This window comes from Manacus candei, unplaced genomic scaffold (assembly GCF_025592945.1).
Source record: "Manacus candei isolate 608988 ecotype Guabito, Panama unplaced genomic scaffold, ASM2559294v1 h1tg000037l, whole genome shotgun sequence".
In the NCBI taxonomy this organism is placed as follows: Eukaryota; Metazoa; Chordata; class Aves; order Passeriformes; family Pipridae; genus Manacus; species Manacus candei.
The window spans coordinates 10,809,506-10,831,183 of NW_026138085.1; positions in this window are offsets into that span (position 1 = coordinate 10,809,506).

Sequence of the window (21,678 nt, forward strand, 5' to 3'; positions counted from 1 at the left end):
CAATGAGTGTGTGTGGTGGGGAAGGGCGAGGGGGAGCCCCCCACTGCAGGCAGGCGGAGGCAGACAAAAAGGTCATTCATGTGTGGCTCACAGAATTAAGAAGGTACCACAATCTGCTGCTGGTTTGGCTCCAAATGCTTCTTCGTATTCAAATCAAAGCCCCTTCCCCCAACCCAACCTGCAAAACTTCCTCGATTCCCTGTCCCTGCCTCGCTGTGCAATTACCTGTCCCGTCCCAGTTTTACTTTCCATCCCTTCTGGTGGCAGTGGGGAGGTGAAGGGCAGCAGCACTTCAAGACCAACTCAGCACCATAACCCAGGGAATCAAAATTTCAGCTTATATTAAGATTCAGGCTTCAGAAGTGTAACACTGGTGTGCTCTGCCTTGTGTCCCAAGAGTTACTCCAGAAATGGCTATGGACCCACATTTCCACAGCTCTGGGCTTGATGCTGAGAAGAAATTGTAAAATGCTGAGCCCTCCAGAAATTTTGGGTCTAGAATTCAGATATCAGCCTGAGAGCTCAGGAATATTTTGAGTTGATCCTGGACCATCATTAGCTGTGGCTTTGCAATGAGACTGAGTTTCCAAAGATCCTCTCTGTCCAAGTTTTCTCCCTAGCACATTGCACCAAGTGACTTTATACATCATCGTCCTAGCTTGGTTGTACAGCATAACAGTGCCTTCCCCTGCAAAGTCCCTGCTTCCTCAAGAGCCCATGAAAAAGAATCCTAAACTCGGGGTTCTTTTCAACAACAGTGTGGGGATGAAAGACCAAGGCTGGAGTGAGTAATTTAAAATGCATAAAAAATCTGAGGCTTGAATCTACAGGCTGCCCCTTTAGAGAAAAAGCGAAATGTATTTTGGACAAACCATTTGACTGCTTATGAACCACAGACACAAACATTGCTCCTTCATTTGCATTCAGTGCCAGAGGAACCTGCACTCCCTCTAATGAGCACTGCCAGCCACCCTTTTCAGAACTCCCCAGCCACCCCAAAGAAACCAGCAATTCCTCTGGGACTCTGACACTGGCTAACTCCAGCCTTTGGATGGCTGCTTGTGCTGTGTTGCACAGATCTCACTTCACCCCCCAGTAATCTCCTTGCCTTCTCCACAGGAGTCGGGAATACAGGAGCTCTCTCCTCCCCTGCTGTATATGCTCATAGGTTTTAATCCAATTAAACTGTTCTCTCCCCTTGACAGATTCCCTTTTTTCTTCATTTGCTTTCAATAAAGAAGCATCATTTGCTTGGGAGCATTCCAGGGTTGCAACAACAGGCCCTTTGCTTACATGTGTCGCTTACAAGTGGAAAACTGCAAACGAAGCTCAAGGTTTATTTTAGAAGGAGGATAGAAATGGCCCTGTTATTTAATTGTTTTTTTAAATGCTTTTAAAACCTTAAGCAAATTAAATTGCAAGAGGAATCTCATTCTTATTCTGGGAAGACCCTTCCTCGTCCCTTTCTTGTACCAGATTGGTATGTCAGCACAGGCATATCCATTGCCTGGCTCCCACAGACCCATCAAGCATCGATTTTGACACTTAACAGAATTAGAAATGCCAGCCATCCAAACCTTGATGGCTTTTCACAGGGAACAAGCACTAACCTCCATTAGGAGGCTTCCCTTTATCACATAGATCCTCTTATAATTCAATTTGCAGTGAAATTCTCCCCCATTTCCCCAAACCCTGCCAGCTGCCAGTCCTATTCCTCTACCACCAACACTTATTCCTCAGTGAGATAGACCTATATCCAGTCCTTTCCATAATTTAAAAAAATCATCACTTCTACCACTTCCCTCTGCTGGAAGGAAGCCACAGTCAATAGGTGAATCAGGTCTGCACCTTGTACCCCTGAGTTAATAAATGTTGAAAAGAGGGTGAGCAGAAACCTTTCATAAATATCTCTTGTGCCAACTGAATAAAAATATCATAATGCAGCACCCCTAAAGTCCTTGTAAAAATGTGCCTGAAACATGTAGATAGCAGTGAAAAACTCAAATATTGTTGGTCTGCAAATCCTTCAGCCCTCAAGCAAATAACTGTCTGTACAGAAACAAAGTCAGGAAAATCCAACTCAAAGATAAGTGGAACTGCTGTTAATGTGAGACAGTGCAGTACCTGGGTTTGATCCAAAAATTAGTCAAGTTCTTCATTTAACTACAGGGGGTGGTTGGATTAGGTCCCACTTGGCTGATGTGCCAGGGGCAGGAACGTGCAATTCTCTATCTCTCACCTCCTTTTAAATGCTCTCAGACTCTTATGGTATTTTACAAATCATTCAAGGACTTGGTGGGTTAGCAGGAAATTTCCTTTGTGCTGTTGTGCCAGAGATGAGGAGCAGATCTTGTAGGCAGCTCTTCATTTTACAGTCTGTGAGATCCCCATTCAGCTGCAGTAGGGGAATGTATGCACAGGATTAAAAATTATCCATGATTACAATTTAGAGTGTTATAAACCACTCAGCACCTGGAGCCCTGGCGAGGCGATATTTAAAGATTAATAAAATAAGCATTTGAAAATCCACTTCCCCTTTGGTTATTTGCCAGGATCATAGTCCAGAATATAGCATTTTCTGTGCAAGAACTGGTAAGCTGATTAACAGCTAAAGGAGAGCACTTTTGTGCACTTCCTTCAGAATGTACAGTACATACCATATCATCCACATGAATAGGGGGAAGCCCATCCTGAAACTGTATCTTAATAACTGGAAAGTTAGTCCAGGGATTGTATTTTAATAAATAGTTATTGAAGAAGCAATTGCTGTTCAGATATCTGGCCAAACTGAGTCTCCATCAATTTGGGATTAGTTCAACTGAGATCTAAGGGGTTGTTTGTCTAATGATGATTGGACTCTCATTAAATACACGTTTTCATTTTTACTATGTTTTTGAGGTTTGATCCTCAAGACTGAGCATATACATTTAACTCCACCAACTCATATAGTCTGGCTTCATCTCTTGTTCAGGATCTGGTTCAAAAATCATTAAAATTAGTGTCTGTGTTTCCACTGGCCTCAGTGGGCTATAGATTTCATCCCAGTTCAGGACATCTCTTGGTTTAACACCAAAGTCTACTAAAGTGAATTAAGCAATTCCCATTGACACCAATAATTTCCAAACCATACTTGTTTATCTCCAGTTTAAACTTGAAAGCATCAGAAGAAAATTAAATCAAAACCAGGGCAACTTAGAAAGATAAATGGCATTTCATATGGACTCTAACCCCTTAAAGCTGTATATGTTTGGGTAAAGTTTTTGGAAATTAAACACATTTCTCCCCCCATAATATATTTTTTCTCTTCAACAGTCTATACCACTGTTTCCACTGGAAAGGGATTTGGTGGTAAGTGAGCTTTACCCATAAAACTTCCCAAAGTACAGACAATTGTTGCAAATGATGCTACCCATTAACAGTAAATGCTTTCACTGTCTCCAGCTCTATAAATTGCTAAATATTACGAAGAGCTACTCCTTAGTTCCTCCCATGAGAGATTTGAGATGGGACTTTTGTGGACACAACTGGTAAAAGTAAGAAAGGATTTCTTCTCCCTCATCCTTTGAACAGCTGTTTATTGGACAAATATATGGGAAGGGAGAAGCACTCTGACCTGAGTTGAATTCTTTCCCATATACTTTCCCTTACACTCTAAGAGTTCCTCTAGAAGAAAGTCATTGAGAAGACAATTTTAAACAATTAGCACTCCCTGTTATTATTTTTACATGATTCTTCCAAATACTGAGAGAATAAATACAAAGATCAGGAGTTCCCTAACTTACAGATTTAGTTTTAAGGTGTTATTTGTACCAGCAGTATGAGAGGAATGTGCATCCAAGACATAAATAGCAGAGTCTGTAGACGATGGAGTAGGGACATGTTACTCCAGCAGGAGGGGCTTATCCAGATGCCAGTCAATTAAATGTCCCTGAGAAAGGAAGATAATTCCTTTCCTTCACCCTGTTTCTCTCAATACTTAGAGGGCAGACCCTGTTTTCACTTTCCCCCTGCCAGCCCTTATCACCTCCATTGGCTTTCTAGGAGGGACTCGAGATTAATGCACATGTAGCAGAGCAGATTTAAGAATTACTTTATTTCAGTGGAAAGGTCTTGCTGCTACTTTAAAATATGTCCTTCTCTTTTTCTCTGACATTGCAATTAATCAAGGCTCCCACACACTCAGAGCCTGTCTTCAGATTTTCTCTGTCTTTCACTTTCCTGTATAGAGGAGGCTTTAGAGCCTGCCAGAATTTATGGAGGGAAGTAACATGGATTCAGCCAGGGCCTCAGAAATCAGGTTCAGGTACTCTCATGGCACATCTTCTCACTCCTTATCACAAGACGGACCAGCAGCTGGTCCCTCTCCCTAACCCTTCATCTGCTTCTGTTCCCCATGGCCACAGAGGGTCTTGTACAGTGTAGGGTCCCAGCTCTGCCAAAGAGGAAGCAAACATATTTAACATGGCAGGTTTGAGGAATCTCAGGGCTCCAATTAGCATATTAACTTAGAGAGTCTAACAAAGGGCACTGTGCAACCGAATCCCTTCCAGCAAACCAGCCTCACAGGCTCCCCCCAGCCTCCAAATCTGAGGCTTCAAGGCTGGTTTTGGGGAGGGGGCCAGAACCAGGGGAGGGGGGGGGGAGCAGAAATCTGAGTTTTGCTCACAGTGAAAGTACTTTTCCATGAACAGAAGTAATTTAGCCCTTTGTTTGTAACATTACTGTATTTGGCTAAGAGTTCTGGACTCAGTCTGTCTCACAGTATCCAATAGTCAGCCTCACTATCCAGGAGCCCAAGTCAAAGCCTGGGCGCAGAGTTAATCACTCCCAGCTGCAGTGCTGTATTCAGGCCCAAGGTCTGGGTCAGATTCATCACCAAACAGTCCTCTACAGGCACGAAGTCGCCATTAGGTATTAGGAGCAGGGTCATGTATGTACAAGGTCGATCACAGAGAGAAATAGGGGGATTTTGTTTGTTTTGCATATGTGTTAGGAAAAGGAAATCACTAAAGAACAATGTAAATGTTATACCTTCCAACTGTAAATGTTATACATCTTACTAAGAAAGTAGGTCTGGTTATTTGTTTTTTGGCAAAACATGTCTTTTTTTCCTTTGTCAGTAGGTGCAAGTTGATTTCTGGAACCCAAAACACCTCTTTTTGGCTAAATACCTGTTTCTTTTTTCTTTTAGTAGCACACCCTGGAGGAGCATAACTGAACTGACATAAATTACATGCAGAGGAACTGGGAGTTTAATGAATAGAAGACTCGTGGAATTCACTTGATGTTGGCACATTAACACACTTTTTCCTGTGCACTGAAAGTAGGTTCTGTAGTTTTCCCACATAAAGTGGGAAGAAAAAAAAAAAAGGAAAGAAAGAAAAGAAAGAGAAAAAGAAAACTTTTAAGACTCAGACCTTAGGATTCTATGAGCAATTTGATAATTTCGTTCAGTCCCTGTGAAATGACATTTGAATGAATCAAGACCAGACAAGCAGGACAGTGACAAAATAGGCAGCAGAAATCTTCACATCTCTTCTTTGGTCTGTGCTTAGTAAGTACTTGCCAACAAATAACTCTGTGATAGCTTTAATTTGAAATAAAAAATAGAAGTACCAGCAACCTGGCCCTCTTAATCATCTTTCAAATTACAAACTCAAACCCAAAATTGGCAATTTGGAGTAAGTAGCAGCACCAACAGAGTAGTACCGATGCCCTTGGCAATAGCATCCATTTCTGCATTCCCTCTGATTGTTTAAATACTACACACTGGTGACTGGGAATCTTTTTTAAAACAGAACCTGGGTGCATAAATAAATGTGCTCTGACTTGTGTTCATGCTGTTCCAGCATTATAGGAAACACATTTGTTTATCAGGTTTGATTAAGCTTACACGATCCAAGTTCTGCCAGAGTCAGGAGTGCATTGCACACATCATTTGATAAGAGAGAAGGGTGAGTTATGTAAACACCTAGCAACATGTGAGGGAGATTTACTCTAATTGTTTATGTGCCTTTGTGGGAAGATTATAATCATGTTGTTTCATTAAACAAAACAGTTGTACAAGTTCTATAAGACAAATTGCCTTTTGCTCTTTTCACTCGCAAAGGTCATCCTGTTACCACTGATTAGCACCAGACAGCCAGTCATACTTTGGCAAAAGGCAAGTTCATTCATAACAGGAATGCAGAGTCTTTCTCAGAATAGGTTTCCCAGTGACTGACTTGGCAAAGACACAACAGAGAAAACACTGCTGCCCAATATCAAACATTCACCTTCTGACAGCTCCAGAGGACATCCATCCTTCACAGCAGTGCTGAGCATCACCAGCTCAAGCCTTTGGCTGCATCAGAGCCACAAGTAAATATGCAGAGGTGAAATACAGGTAAATCATTTCCAGATATTGCTAACTAATGGAGTAACCAACCTTATTGTTAACTAATCCCCAAAAGAACTGTTAAAGTTTGAGAAAAATACAGCAGCAGAGGAAGCTGAAGATCTCTAGATCTCTCCTGGTGCTGGAGAAATTTCTTCACAATTCCTCTTCCTCCACCTCCATCTCACTTCATTATAGGCAGCACAAGGAGTGGTCATGGACTCTGTTAATACATACACACACCACTCCCCAGAGCTTGGTAACTATCTTGCTTTGTCTCTTTGATAGGCATGTAGGAAACAAATGAGAAGGAGAAGATGCCTGAAGAGTCCATTAACATTGTTAGGTTAGATGCGTTGACAATAAATCGATTCTTTTTGACGTGGCTGTCGCAGTAATGAAGGTACATTTCTGGGTAACTCTTCTTAATGCAAGATAAGATATGGATGGCCCATGTCTTCCTGACATATGTCCAGCATATCAAACGGTGGCATAAGAAAAGGTTGTTCTTTTGATGCGCTAATCAGAGATAAAATTTAAGATTAATGATGATGGGTGTTTTTGTCTGTCATATTTTTTGAAGGATAGAGGTCATACACTCCTGGGGATGGGAGAGTTAGTGCCCTACCTCTGAAAAGAAAATGAACACTCAACAAGACCCATATTAAAAGGTCCCTCTGTTCTCTAGAGATTAAAAGAGGCAGTCAAAGGAAAAACATACCTAAACTTGAATGTCATGGTACATGTCTCCACTGTTGCTGAGGTTGTGGCATTTGAAGAGATCTTTTAAGGCTCTTTTCTTTGATATATAACAGAAATTTTTTGCACAGTGAAGAAATGTATATAAGGGTCAAAGTGGCAAGAGGAGAGAAACAAAACAAAAAATTAGCAAGTACCAAGAAGGCCATGGATGGAAATACAAAGATCTTTTCCTACTCCTAAATATACATGGGCCTGTCATTCTTCATTGTATTCTGCTCTGGGGTCCTATTTGTCCTTTGAAATGAGGCACACTCAGGGCTGTCCCAGCTGGTGGGATCCAGACCAGCTCTGATGTCCCAGCATGGTCCTGACTGAGGGCATGAGAAGCACCAGCACCAGTCCTGGGACTGTTGCACAGCTTTCCCTACCCTGCTGGCTGTCAGGGTGCAGAGACCAATGCTTATAGGTATGCCTTGGCAATGTTATGCCTTAGTTTCCCTACATTTAAAGCTGATGTAATACTAATAGTAATGTTATCCACTATAACATGAGAGCTTTGGCCTATTTTGTTTCTTAGGTGAGGTATTGTCATGGTTTAAAACAGATGGCAACAAAGCACTGTGCAGTTGCTCACTAACTGTGCCCAAATGGGATGGGAGAAAAATTCAGAAGAGTGAAGGTGAGAAAACTCACGGGTTGAGATAAAAATTGTTTCATAGGCAGAGCAAAAGCCACGCACACAAGCAAAGGAAAACAAGGAATTCATTCCCCTCTTCCCATGGGCAGGCAGCTGTGCAGCCAACTCCAGGTAAACTGGGCTCCATCACATGTAACAGGAACTTGGAAAGACAAACAACATCACTCCAAACATCTCCCCTTTCCTTCTTCTTCCCTCAGCTTTCTATGCTGAGCATGACACCAAATGGTCTGAGGTACCCCAAGGTTATAGCTGGAGTGAGCTGTCCCAGCTGTGTCCCCCCCAGTTCCTTCCTCTGTTTAAACCAGTCATGAAAGCAGCCCTGAATTATCAACACTGTTTCCAACACAAATCCAAATCAAAGCCCCATACCAGATACTATGAAGAAAATTAACTCTACCCCAACCAAAACCAGCACAGGTATTCAATTAATGTTTAGTGAGACCTGAAATCTATGGAGGAGAGGCATTATTACCTTGATTCACCTTGAAGACATCACAGAATTGTATTGAAGGATCTATACCAAAACCCTTGGTGGTAATAAAAAACTCTTTTCTGCTTCAAAGTATTGTTTCAGCCATGGAGAGAATTAACATTTAATTACTTTGAGAATAAAGAAACAAAGAAGCAATTAACTGCCTTCAATTCACTTAGCAAACTGATGAAGTCATGCAAAGCATATTTTGACTGGAGATAGGTAAAAGCCAAAATCTTGAAGATTAATGCTTCTAAATTTTGGGATAAGTTCAGGCACAACTCCCAAGGTCTGAATTAGCCACCAGTGTTCTTGTTTTGCATCTAACCAAAAATGGGACAAAGACCAACAACTCATTAGAACAACTACTTTTGTGCTGCTTTTGCAAATAAAATCTACAGAAACAAAGTTTGCAAAATTTCAGCCTTAAACCACAAGCCCATTTCAAAACTTGGCTCCCTAAAAAGCATCAATTTTTCTCTACCAGAGACCATAAATTCCTTCTGGAAAAGCTTCCGTTTAAAAGGCTACAATCTTGAAGCTGTTGACTCTAACACTCATGTCCCTAAGTTAACTTGATAGCACTGGAACTGATTTAAACAAATAGAAAAAGAAAAACTGTTAAAAAAACACCACATTGTTTAATTTCAAAGCTTTTCACTTTAAAATATTTGAGGTAATTTTTTTTTTCTCTAGGTTTTGTCGCTGAGTGTGATGGAATCACTGATAATTCCCCTGTTTTTTTCTCCCCTTCATTTTTACTGTCTATTTTTTATAGTTTTCTTCCTGCAGTTTGTGTCCAGTTGAAGAATTGTGAAAAGGAAAAAAAAATTGAAAAAGAAAAACAAAACACCAACTCCACAACTTTAACTTTTAAGAAGAAGTAAAAATGAGTGAGGTACAGAGTGGGACCCATTCCAGAAGGTTAGGTATGTTGTTTCATTCTCTGACTTCTTTGCCAGCATGGGGTGTAAAGGTACAGAAAAGAAAAAAAATATCTGAAGAGTCTATATATAAACTATTAGCATTTGAAAATTACTGATTTTACACTCAAATACCCTCTGGATAAACAGTTTCTTGTGTGTCACCAGATTCAGGAAAGACACCTTTTTACAATGAAAAGCATTCTGAATTCTGGCTGGAACGTTTTGGGGTTGATCTCTTTCCTAGGACATCCAGTAGACACAAGTCCATCTTGCCAACCTCCTAAAATACCACCCATTTCTATTAACCTGCTCCCCCATTAACCTTCACGTACTTCCAGGGTAGCACTTCCCATTTGCACTGGTCCTGCAGTTCCTAGTCCTTGAACATGGCTGCTTCCCATGCAGCTTTAAAACTAGGGATTCATTCAATACAACTACAACTAATTAGGTAAATAAATAAATAGCAGTCCAGCAAACCTTTGCTAAGGAGTTTAACATTCAGCTACTGGTAACAAGCCTCCAAAGCCATTCAGCAAGGTGTTTTTCTTACCTCTCAAAACAGCCCATCATGAAGGGTGGGATGTCAGGAAGAGAAATGTGGTTTAAGGAAGTTATAAAAAGAGTTGCCTGCAATCAGCTGGCACCACTCTGCATCAACAGCAATAACAGGCAGCTGTAGCTCTTCCTTCCCTCATGGCTAAACCAGCTCCAGACCTGGCCCTTTGTGTCTCCTTTCTTACTGCTGACCCAATGAAGACTCTAGGTTTCCTCTTCTGCTCATGGTCTTATGTTTCACTTTTTGGATTTTTTTATTTTGTTTAGTGTGAGTTTCAAAAATACAGCAGTGAATTTTCAAGGAAAACAGCCCCAGCTTCAAAGCTGGCCCACCAATAGGGCTTCTAGGACCAGCTGCAAGGGCAGCCTTTCTGTAGGGGTGAGATGAAACATAAATTTAATAGCAAATGGAGGCTTAGGGCCATATGTGACATCTCTGAAATCTCAGATATTGTTCTCACTACAATCTAGCCTCAGATCATGGAAATAGGTTAATATTAGCCTGTTCAAACAGATTTTCAGTCAAGATCTCACATAGAAACAGCTGGGGAAAAAAAGACAAATTAAAAACATACTTTTGTTTCTTAGGGTTTTTTTTCCATTTCAACCTCAGCCTGAAGCTGCAAGTACAGGTTCTGTGCTCCAAATTCAGGGGCAGGGTGGTTGGTTTCCACTCCTTCATTGAGAACCAGTCCCACTCTCTCTCCATCTTCCCAGAGAGCTGTAGTTTCTTCATAGATCCACTTCTCCATCTGAGCTTGGAGGTGACACTGCTGATCTTTGAGATGAAGAACTGGGATTCCAAACTGATTTACAAAGCCAACGCCGAGTAGTTGAACAAAATGAAATCATAGCTGCCTGACCTGCTTATACACTAAAAGGCCTTGGGGGGGAAAAAAATCAATTAATCAATTTGTTTATGGAGGCAACTTAGCAACAGGGAGCACATGGAACTGATTGGTTGGGTCTGTTAATAAGCAAGTTGAATTGCAGATAGTTGCATCAACTGATTTCAAATTTTGGGATATTGATTTTTGTTAAGAAGATTCATTTCCACTGACCCTCCTCCCAGAGAAAGAATCAGTGTTTCTTTACGTCAAAGTAGTATCACTATGCGATTAAGAATTACCACGTTATCATTTCAAGGAGATTTTGGTACACTCAGGGTTTCTAAGCCTGGGCTAAACAGAACAACTTGTCTGCTGCTTCTTTGCTTTGTGGAAGCACCTTAGGAGACAGTGCTCATAAGATGCTAAAAGGCAAAAATGTTTAAAATTAATCATATTATTTGCTAAGTGCCTGTTTCGTGGTAAATATTAGGCTATGTTCAAAATCTGTGCAAAACAAAATGAGAATTTATTTTTTTTCTTTTAGATTGTAATTATTGCGTAATACATGTGATAAAGAAATATATAAATGTCAGTACTACCTGACAGTTTCTATAGTTTTACTTAATATTTTAGGCTATATTTTTTGATTGACATTTGAATCCCACGATGTATCTGGGTTTGCAGTAGATATGGTAATTGGACATTCCAAGTGGTAGTGGACATTACAGCCCACAACCTCTCGACAGACAGAGGTTAGCCATGGGGAAACCTGGGCATCCAAACACCCACAACCTGGAAACACCTGCCTGTCAGTGTCACCTTACCCCTGTCCCCATTCTGCAAAACAACACCTTCATTTCCTACTTTCTGCCACCCACACACAGGTCCTGACATCTCACTTCCACTCAGCTTTTCAAGGCATGGTTCTTATGCAAACATTACCCTCAGAGCTGCCACTTTGGAGAGGGCTGCAGATAACTTTTGTGGGGATACTGGACATTGCAGCATCCTGGAAATGTGCTCCAGGTGCCTCAACAGAGAAAACAGCCCGTGGGATGCACAGGCCACAGAGAACCCAAAGTGGGTGCAGGGCATGCAACCTAACGAAGTGAGGAGACCCTGTGCAAGGCTTACACCTCATGTGCACTGTGCATTAACCTTCTGACTTAAATAGAGTGCTGAGCCTCAATGAAGACTCAGCAGGAGTGTCCCAAAGAGAAGGGAGGTGTTATCCATCCCCAAGCACTGCTGCTAGAGGGCCAGTAGAATCATTAGGAGGCTCCAACCCATTTGGAAGATGACAGGAGTTGTTTGGTTTCTTGCTCTGTTTCCTCTCAAAACCTGGTGCACGATGCACACATTTAATTTCTTCTTCTGGCTGAATGAGTTTACCCATGATTATAAATCATCTTGGTGATTTCTTTGGGATCTTTGCCTCATTTATGCTCATGACCTCATAACCCCCTGATACCTTTACTTACATCAGGACTTCTTCCACAGTTGTGCCGTTTATTGTCATTCTCCTGAGACCCCAAGGGCATAGGGGAAAGGAACTACAGGCACTTACATCTGAGATGTAACAAATACGGGTTTGAAAAAAGTATAAACAAAGGAAAATGTGAATGTGGGGAGCGCAGGATTGCCCAGTGCTGAGTTTCTGCAGAGGCCCTTTTATTTACTGAACATTTATGTGTATACGAATATTCAGCCCTTGATAGAGCAAAAAGGACTGGGTTTGATACTAACAGCAAAAATATTTGCTGTAAATGTCATGACACGCCTTGTCCATAATATGATTTTTTCCAGATGGTTATTTTTTTCAAATTACTGAATGGAAAAATATGTCTTAAGACAAGTACACATAAAAATAATTCTTTTTCCTATTATTGTTTTTTTTTTCTTTCTGCATTTCTAAAAGTGCTGCTGCCTGCCATGGGATGATATGCTGGGAGAGCACATACATCCTGACATCTGATTAATCATGCAAAGCTGTGAGTGCATAATTCTTAACTGACAGGGTAGCTGACCAGGAGCCATTTTATTACATGAAATACAAAGGTGTACACTGTTTACACCCTCTCCAAGATGATTTCTAACATTAAAACATTTCACTGAGTGAGTGGTAGACAGAAATTCAAGCTGGCTTTAACTCCAAGTAAACCCATACCTCTTTTGTTGGCTGGGACAAGAACCTGCTTCTGGATCCAAAATGATCTCAGCTGGCAGTCCCACCCAATACAGCAGTTGGATGATTGTCCTGATCCTGATCTTAATTTATTAAATTTGGTGTCCATGAGGTTGTACCAGATGTGGTACACCTCTCCTGTAAAACAACATCCAGCTCTGGAGTATATTTGTTTGCCATGGAGAAGTGGAGTCAGTTGAGCTCTGCCCACACAATCTGGAGCCTGGAAAGAAGCTTATCCAAGACATGATTGTGCTGGGGCAGACAACAGACTCCTGCAGAGCAACGGCACAAGTTTGGGAAGATCCTCATGACAAGCATCATTCCATGCTTTCCACTTGCTAAGGCTTTCTCTTATTCACATTCCTGAGAAGTACAGTGACCTGGCAAGCCAGTGGGGGTGAAGGATTTCAGTGATGGAGTTCAGTGATGGAATACAGTGAAGAGTCTCATGCAGTAGATGGAAGGTGGAAAGGGAATAACCTGGCTGTGGGCTGTTCAGAAAGAAAATTAGGGACAGATTCTTGAGGTTTCCTCTCCTGTTCTGCAGATATCCAGCTTCTGCCTTTCTCTGAGGGCTCAACTTATTGTTTAGCAATCCCCACCAGCAGGTAGAAGGCAAACTACTTGTTGCTTTCCTGTCCAGCACTCTGCAAGAGGTGTGGGCCCCACGAATAGAAAAGCTGCTGCAGGTACAGTCTGGATTTTTATGTATTAATACCATGTGTGATGCCAAATGACACTGTTCCCCAGCCAGGAGTGGGGGCGTTGGCTGAAGAGATCAGTTAACACAAACTGGAGACTGACTTTCTAGCTTATGGCCCAGATCTGAATCTTATGGTTCGGTTCTGGCAAGGGGATGAGCAGCTTTGGCTTGGACAAGAGTTAAGAGCGCTTGGCATTTTGCAGAACAGAGCCCTTAATGCAAACCAGTTAGTGAAGTATGAGCCTTGCAGTTTCTCTTCTGTAAAAAAAAAAAGAAAAAAGAAAAAAGAAGAAATTTGGAAAGGGGATAGAAGGGCAAAGTTCAGAGTGGTTTCAGATTCCCACAATAACAACGAAGCCCAGCTCTTTCCCAAACACTTGCACATTTCCTTAGAAACAGGTGACAGACATCTGCAAGGCTGAGTTCAGCGCTGGAACAGCCCAACCTCCCTTCCTTGGTTGTGGGTGTTCTGCTCTGACAAGAGTGAGAGAGATTCAGCTTAAATATTTCCAGACAATGCTGCAATTTATTTTAAGTGTAATAGGGGTCATTCTTCACTGAAAGAATATAATAATTTTTCTGTGTGAAAGCAGGAGAAATGTGGGGAAGCAGTAGATAGCAAGACTTACACCCGCCCAAATCCCTGTTAAACAGCTTTCTCGTGTCTCCACATCCTGGGTATCACACCCAAGACAGTAATCACAGCCACCAAATAGCACAGGATCCTTTCCTTCAGGGAAGGACTCTCCAGAAGGAAGATGATTTTTCTGATCCGGAACAAACTGTGGGTCTCATCAGCTGCATTATGAAAGAAAAGTGTGAAGAACAAAAGGGATGAAAATGACCATCCAGCAGCAATATAAACACCCTGCCTTTCTGAGGCTCTGATCAAATAACCACCACATGCACCTTCCCAGTTTTCTTCTGGGGACCCTAAGTGACCCTGCACAGTACCTTATCTGGTGGGGTAACACTTATTGTCCTGGTTTCCTCCCTCCTAAATGGGCAGATTAAAAAAGGCAAGAAGAGCAGAGAGTAGAGGGGTACAAACCTCTCATCATCACCATCCCCCAAAGGATGAAAATACAAGACAGTCCTGAAGGAAACAGAGATTTCACCCACCCATGGAGGAAAGAGGGAGATTCAACCAGTGGTCACTTCATCTTTCTGTTCTTGTGTTTTCCTAGTGTAAAAGACAGCCTAATACTTCCTTTGCAATGTGCACAGCAAGACACTGTAGGTAGGGAGGTGATGTTACTGCAGAGAAGAGCTACAGGGGCTTTGCAGTACTCCCTGTCCACCTCAAACTCTAGATCTGAAATTTGGTCTTTAAATCTAGAACAACTCCAAAAATAATAAAACCCATTTCAATTCAAGTGGCAGAAAAGCCAAGACTCAAACACAATACCTGCCTTCCAATAAACAAACTTTTCTGTCTATGAATCTAATACACATTCAATTGCTTCTAGTTCTTTATACAAGAAATGTTTCATTTGGAAAACATCATTACTTAGAGAGAAAAATAAAAATACCATAGATGGTTTTAAGCTCTACATCTGTGGAAATCTCATTAGGTAGTTCTAGATGTACTGGCATATGGAAAAAATCATTCCTCTAAACAGAAAAATATGTCATAAATGTCATAATGGGGTGTTGGAGAAGCACATGAAATTAGTTTGGTTCTTTAGCTCAGCATCTCTGGCCGGAATCATTAAAAAGAAAATACTTGTATAAAGCATTAAACAGTTTTTGTCAGGGTTTGGCAGTATGGACCAACTTGGAGTCTAAAGAGCACTGAATACTCAGTTTAAAGATGTAAAACTCTGAAGAGCTATTATAAGTTGGAGCCAACCCAAACAGCCACAGAAGGTGAGTACAAGTACAGTGAACCCCAGGCTGGAGGGGGTCCTCCAGCCACAGGCAGGGACTTTGCTCTCAGTAATGAGCTATTCAAAGTCTCCAAGGGACATCATTGTTCTGTCCCTATTCACTGAGTGTCACCAGGCATCACTGAGGACCTCAGGCCAGCATCACCTTCAGAGAAGTTCACTTAGGAACTAACAGTCAGGTGTTGAAGTACCTCATCCTCCCTCGAGGTGGACAGAGGCGGGAAGCACTTCTGAGCTTGATAGGCTGGCACTGTCTTCAGCCTCTCAATGCCCACTTAACTCCAGCTTCTCGGCTAGATAGTTGTATACTGAAGACTTTTAGGCCCTGTCCCAGTCATAATCACTGTGCTAAATTTGTAGTGGGAATAAGCACTAGGATTCCTTCTGCCAGGTGCCACATCCACACCACCTTTGCTGCAGAAGCTGCAAGCTCTGTGAGGTATTCAGTGCCCTCTAAAGGCCCCTGTCCTTGAGCTGACTCACAAGATACACTGAGCAAATGCCCTTGGAACATCCTGAGTCTGTCCCAAACAACTTTCCATGCTCTTAGGTATGTGGAGCATGTGGATGACTAGAGCAACCACAAACTGTTTGCTGAGGGGAGATACTTCACTTCTGGCTGCAGCAATCCCTTAGTGCTGATTGCTGCTTTGTTATTGCAGACTGTCTCATCAAAATCAATGTGAGTGTTAAACATCAGCCCCCCAGGCCTTCACAAGGTGCACACCAAGAAGGTGTAAAGCAACTGGAGATACGATTTCCTTGGGTACTTTGTAAAACACAAGCCATGATCAGAACCAGTCATTAAAAATCCTGTGGCAATCTCTGCAACAGAACGTTCGATCCATTGTCCCAAATCTAATCATTACACTCTGCCCTCTGCCCATTTAGCATCCTTCTAGTGTTTCAATTGAGGATGGTATTGCAGTGCATTTCCTGACCTGAATAGTTTAACGGATCATAATTGTCTCATGGTTACTTCATGCTCCCGCAGTCGGTTTGTTGTATCCATCTGTTTTCTTTATTCTTCCATGCAAACTGTAAGGTCTTTGGGGCCAATGGCTGCCACTGAGCCCTGTGTTAATACAGCACTGAGCACATGGGGGGCCTGATTTTTAGGTTCAGCAGCAGAACAACCCATAATTAATAAATGGCGGCTTGTCTGTTCTAAGCAGAAAAGCAGCACAGCAATCTGTCAGGGTATAGAGGAGGAGGGTGTGACCTCTCCCATCAGGCCTATGTCCCTTGGGATTCTCCTGATCATCCTCATTTTCTTTGGAAAAGCTATGGTGCCGATCAGTTTTTTGTGCATTCAGTTTCACTCCAGCCCAGGAACAGATGGTGGCACAAAAGAGGAGTGACTTAAAATCACTTTGTCCTGTTCTCCCCCTCCACCTGCTCCTAATCACAAGCCATCCATACATTTAAATACCAAACAAGAGGAAGCAAAGAGCTTGTGTGCAACAGAAATACCAAACAATGTTTGCATTAGAAAAAAAACAACTTAGACATGCCTTTCAGCCCCTAGCAGCAGTCCCCATGGAAAATAATGTTAAAATAAACAAAAAGCAACAATTCCTTTCTGACTGATGATTTTATAATATGGTTGGTGTCGCTAAATGCAACCAGCCGTCCCTCCCACACTCCTGCTATCCACTCAGAACTGTCCTCCTGTTTTAAGGGTGTCTCTTCACCCACTGACATACGCACATGGATTCTCTTTCTTAATGATCTTTAAGCATTATTAAGAACAAAAGAAATCTTAATAATGATATAAGCCTATTAAAGGATGACAATGATAAATCATTAATAGTGATGCAGAATGGGCAGAAATGTGCAGTTAGCACTTCTAGTTCTTCATGTAGAAAGAAGCAGACTGATGTATCTTTATTAAATGAGGATGATGAAGTGTCCCCCAGTCTATTAGTAACTAAACGTGACGTTAAACAGTATTTATCAGGAAGTTATCTCAATCTGTATACCTAGAAATCTTGAAGCCAAAAGTCCTGCAAGGCCTGGTCAAAGTTTTCTATGGTTTGTGTATCTCCTAACCTCAACCTGGCCCCATCTTGTGCAGTTCTGCCATACACTCCTGGGCAAGGTTAGAAGTTGGCTGGAAGGTCCTCTTGTCACTACTGGGAAAAAAAATAGTGTCTGTGAGGTTGTCTTTAAAGTACCAGAAGGATTATTCAACAGGTACTAAAATCAGCTGTAGACACAGAGACTACATCTACACTACAAGGGGTGGCTGCAACCACCATGTGTGCCAGATATTCATATTAACTCTGTGCTGGCTCAGGCAAGTGCCAGGATGAGCAGCCACATGGCAGCAATTCTCTGCAACCCTCTGGAAAAAAGTTGTCCTTGGCAGATCAGCTAGAGTTACCTGGAGCTACAGAGACCAACAGGTGCTGCAGAAAGCTGGTTCTGGCTCCTGGGAGTTTGCAAGCTACAGCGAAAAGCTGCAGATACAGAGCTGAGTCCTGTCCTGGTTAAGCAGGACTTTCCAGCAAGTTATCCTTACAAAGTTATGCAGGTATTGACTGTGCCCATCACTGTTCATCTGCCACCCAGATATCTTTATGTTTTTGATGGGACTTAGAGGGAGCTCTAGGGGAGCTGGTAAATTCCCCCACCCTGGGGTCCCTCCATCCTGTGATGGGATCTGCATTCAGCGACCTGGCCATTGGAATTTTTTTTTTAAATTATTATTTTGTTTTTTGACAGGAGACCACTTTCCAGCTCAAACAGGCCAGCAAAAATGAGAGATTCCCCTTGCTCCTCCCTGATCCTGCCTGAGGAGCCCAACAACCACCATTGCTCCAAAGAAGGTCATTTACTTTAAATTGCCCCAGGCCTGCCATCCATGTGCAGTGCTCCTAAACTGTGTTTCTTCTCTCTGCTCTGTCGATGCCCCAGAACTCTCAGGAGAGGCTTCACACAGGATTGTTGGGATACTTGAAACAAGAAACTGCCGCGCTGTTGCATTTGTGCTATTCAATGGAAAATTGCCTTCATCGGGGACACTTTGATTCCTAAGCTGGGATATGAGGAGCTGTAAATCAGCACAGTCCCACTGCTTCTAGCAGACTTACAGGATTTGTGTCAGTACAGGAATTTGCCACTTCGTTACAAAGCTCCTTTAGCAACAACCTACCCCGCACGAGGCCCCGTGGCCAGCCAGCAGAGGTAGTAATTTTCTCTTCACCGTGGTAAATAGCAAACTCACAGAAATTATTTTAATCAGCTATAAGTGCACAGGAAGGCTCTGTGCAGATAGGTGTGTATTAACAAGGAGCACACTCATATCACACTGCTAAGTATTTTTGGGTGGCCAGTGAAGCATAGCTGCCTTTCAAACTGCCTCGGAAGGAGAAATATTAATAAACTCCCTGCAGCATGCAGATTTGATTGAATTTCTCATGGATCATAGCTCGCCTGCAGCAGGGTGGCATACCTGTCAAGCTAAGACATTGTTCCATAATTGTTCCTGATGCATTGTGTGCTAATTACCATTGCTGAAAATAATCTCCAAAGATTATGGCAGGCATCATAAATAACAAGCCAGCGGTTCGACACCGCATTATGACAAGGCCTCAATCGCTCTTATCTTTTACTGGAGTGGAGCCTATGCATTAGCTTTACTAATGAATCTTTTTCATTTGTACAAGTGATGTTTCCATTTGACAATGACATGAACATAAAGTGGAGGTTAATTTACTCTATTCCGAGAGGTTCATTATTTAACCTGACGTTGAGGACAAAACAATGTAGCCTAATAGATGGCAAATAGAAATTAGTTGTGATGAATTTTGCCATTTAACACTCTCAGCAGCAGCACACGCAGCAAGAGGATGAGTTTGCTTCAGCAGCAAAACCGCTTTATTTCCACGGTTCTGAAAAAAAAAAAAAAAAAGATTCCCCGACTCCCAGAATCCCCCTGTACCTTGTAAAACACGATGGATTTACACAGACATAAAAACTGCTGGTAACTAATGGCCCAACGTTGTCATTGTGTCAATTTTTATCAGATTAGTTGGCATTAACACTGTATCACCGATTGCCTTACAAGCCAAGCTGCTGTGAATTGGATTGGATTCAGGTAGCTATTAGAATTGCCAATTTAAACACTCGGGGCTTATCTCAGCTTTAAGCCATTGACAAAAAGGTTTGGTCACTTCCCCGACATCTTCTGACATGTGTGCTCTGGGCGAGCGATGCAGCATCCGGTCGCTGGCTGCACTCATCCCTCTAGGCCTTCAAATGTATCTATTCAACATTAATTTAACATCATCCAATGTGGTTTGAATCAAGCAAATATTTTCCTTGTTTATTGCACACGCTCATTGTGCTGTTTCAAGGAGGTTTATTAATAGTTTGCAATAAATTTGCTAAACAATTTGCAATAAATTATGCAGTCATATTTATAGCAGTGACACATTTTAGAGGACAAAAGTTGACCTTTCCCATGCCTCAAAGAGAGAAGGGGCAGGGTGTATCCATTACAACCCAGTCTTTCGTAGGCTCATATCCTGGTTCCTTCAGCTCTCACAGAAGATAAAATGTATCTGCTCAAAAGCTTGTTTAATTTGTTTACAAACAATGGGACATATTCTCTGGGACCCTGTGAATGCTGTTGGGCCAGATTCCGATATGCCACAGGAACTGAAACCTGTAGGGTCTATTCAGAGGAGTTTGTGGGACAAGGAACCCTTTGGATTTGGGGTTTTGCTTGTTTTGTTTTGTTTTGAAAGGCTTTTTCTGTTTTGTTTTGTTTTGTTTTTTTCATTCATAGCTTAACAAAAAGCAACATCTTGAGAGGAAACACTCCAATTTCAACAACACTGCATTTTCCAACAACAACAGAAATGTTCCTCTAATTACTTCCAAATCGTATCTAATATTTAGTCAGTGAGAGATGTCGCGATGAGTCTGAGGGGTTTCTCCAGTTCTCCCCTGACCCCATCTCACCCCCCTGCTCTCAGCACTATCAGAGACACCTACATCCCTTCACTTATGGGCCACCAAAGAAAGGCCAGTTACAGGGATGGACACAGACAGTGAAAACTGCAGCCTCTTGTTACCATTTCTAGAGGTGCTTCACAGCAAAACTCCACTCTGCCCTCAGCTCTGGGGTTTACATCCCTCTTCCCTGGGACCATCCTCCTCCACCCTCCCTATTCATGTCCAGCTGGGAATACAGACTGCAAAGGAAAAAATACTCCTCCATATTTTTCCATATTTTTCCAGACATCAGGGATGCTCAGGTTAACTCTCTCCTGACAAAGAGCATCACGGGATCCTCAGTGACCACACGTGGTCAAGAAGCAGTTTTTACATTTCTGAGAGGCAAATTCTCCTGTCAGGCCAGCATAATTTTCGTGTGGATGACTCAGCATTTGCAGGTTGTCTCCCCGTCACCCACCACCCCAAAAAGAGGGCAGCCCATTGTGGGTACTGGTGAGGTAATGGCCTCTCTCCTCAGAGTGAGGGAGCACAGTGGTGAGAAGGAAAGAGCATCGTTCTAGGAACGACCTGGGCAGCAGTTTGACTATGCCTCTCTTTTACTTCGTATTATTACAGCATTACATTCATAGTCAAGGGTCAGCTGCCATTTCCTGGGGTTTATAACTTGCCTGTTCTAATTAACATCAGGTTCAAACTTGGTAGGGAGGCGGGGTCAGCCCAGATGTTAATGTTATTTCAAAAGTGCCTTATATCAGTGGTGTTATTTAAAATATATTAAACAGGGAACGTTTAGGGATATACCAATTCCAGGGTTGTATTTTAGACAAATATAAAGACAGGGTTCATCTTATAAGAAAGCAATTTGGGATAGACCTTGTACCTCTACAAGCAGCTCACCACTGAGAGATAGGAAGAATCAGTTCTCTGCTGTCCACAGGGCTGGATCTGCCAGGAAGGGGGAACAAGCACTCCAGCTGCCCTGTCCAGGCTGGTTTCGTGTCACACCAGAGCTGATATTACCTCAGAAGTTATGGTTTATGAACTCAGAAGCACACTTTCTCCTACCAGGAGAAACAGTTTCTTGGTGTTATTCTGCCCAAAGAACTCTGCCTCACAAAAGCAAAGCCCTCATCTGGGTTTTCCACTGTCCCCTACCCTCATTACCCTGCGTAGTGAAGAATTGGCTGTACAGACTTATCTAGGCAGACAGGAAATAACACTTTAAAGAGTTGTCTTAAATATGCATTCTCCAATTTCCAGGATATTTTTGCTGGTATTGGAAGTGCACTGGTAACACCAGTCTATAGAAATTGTCTATAGAAATTGTTGTCTTCGCTATTCTGGTAGTAGATGACTGAGGGTTGTGTTG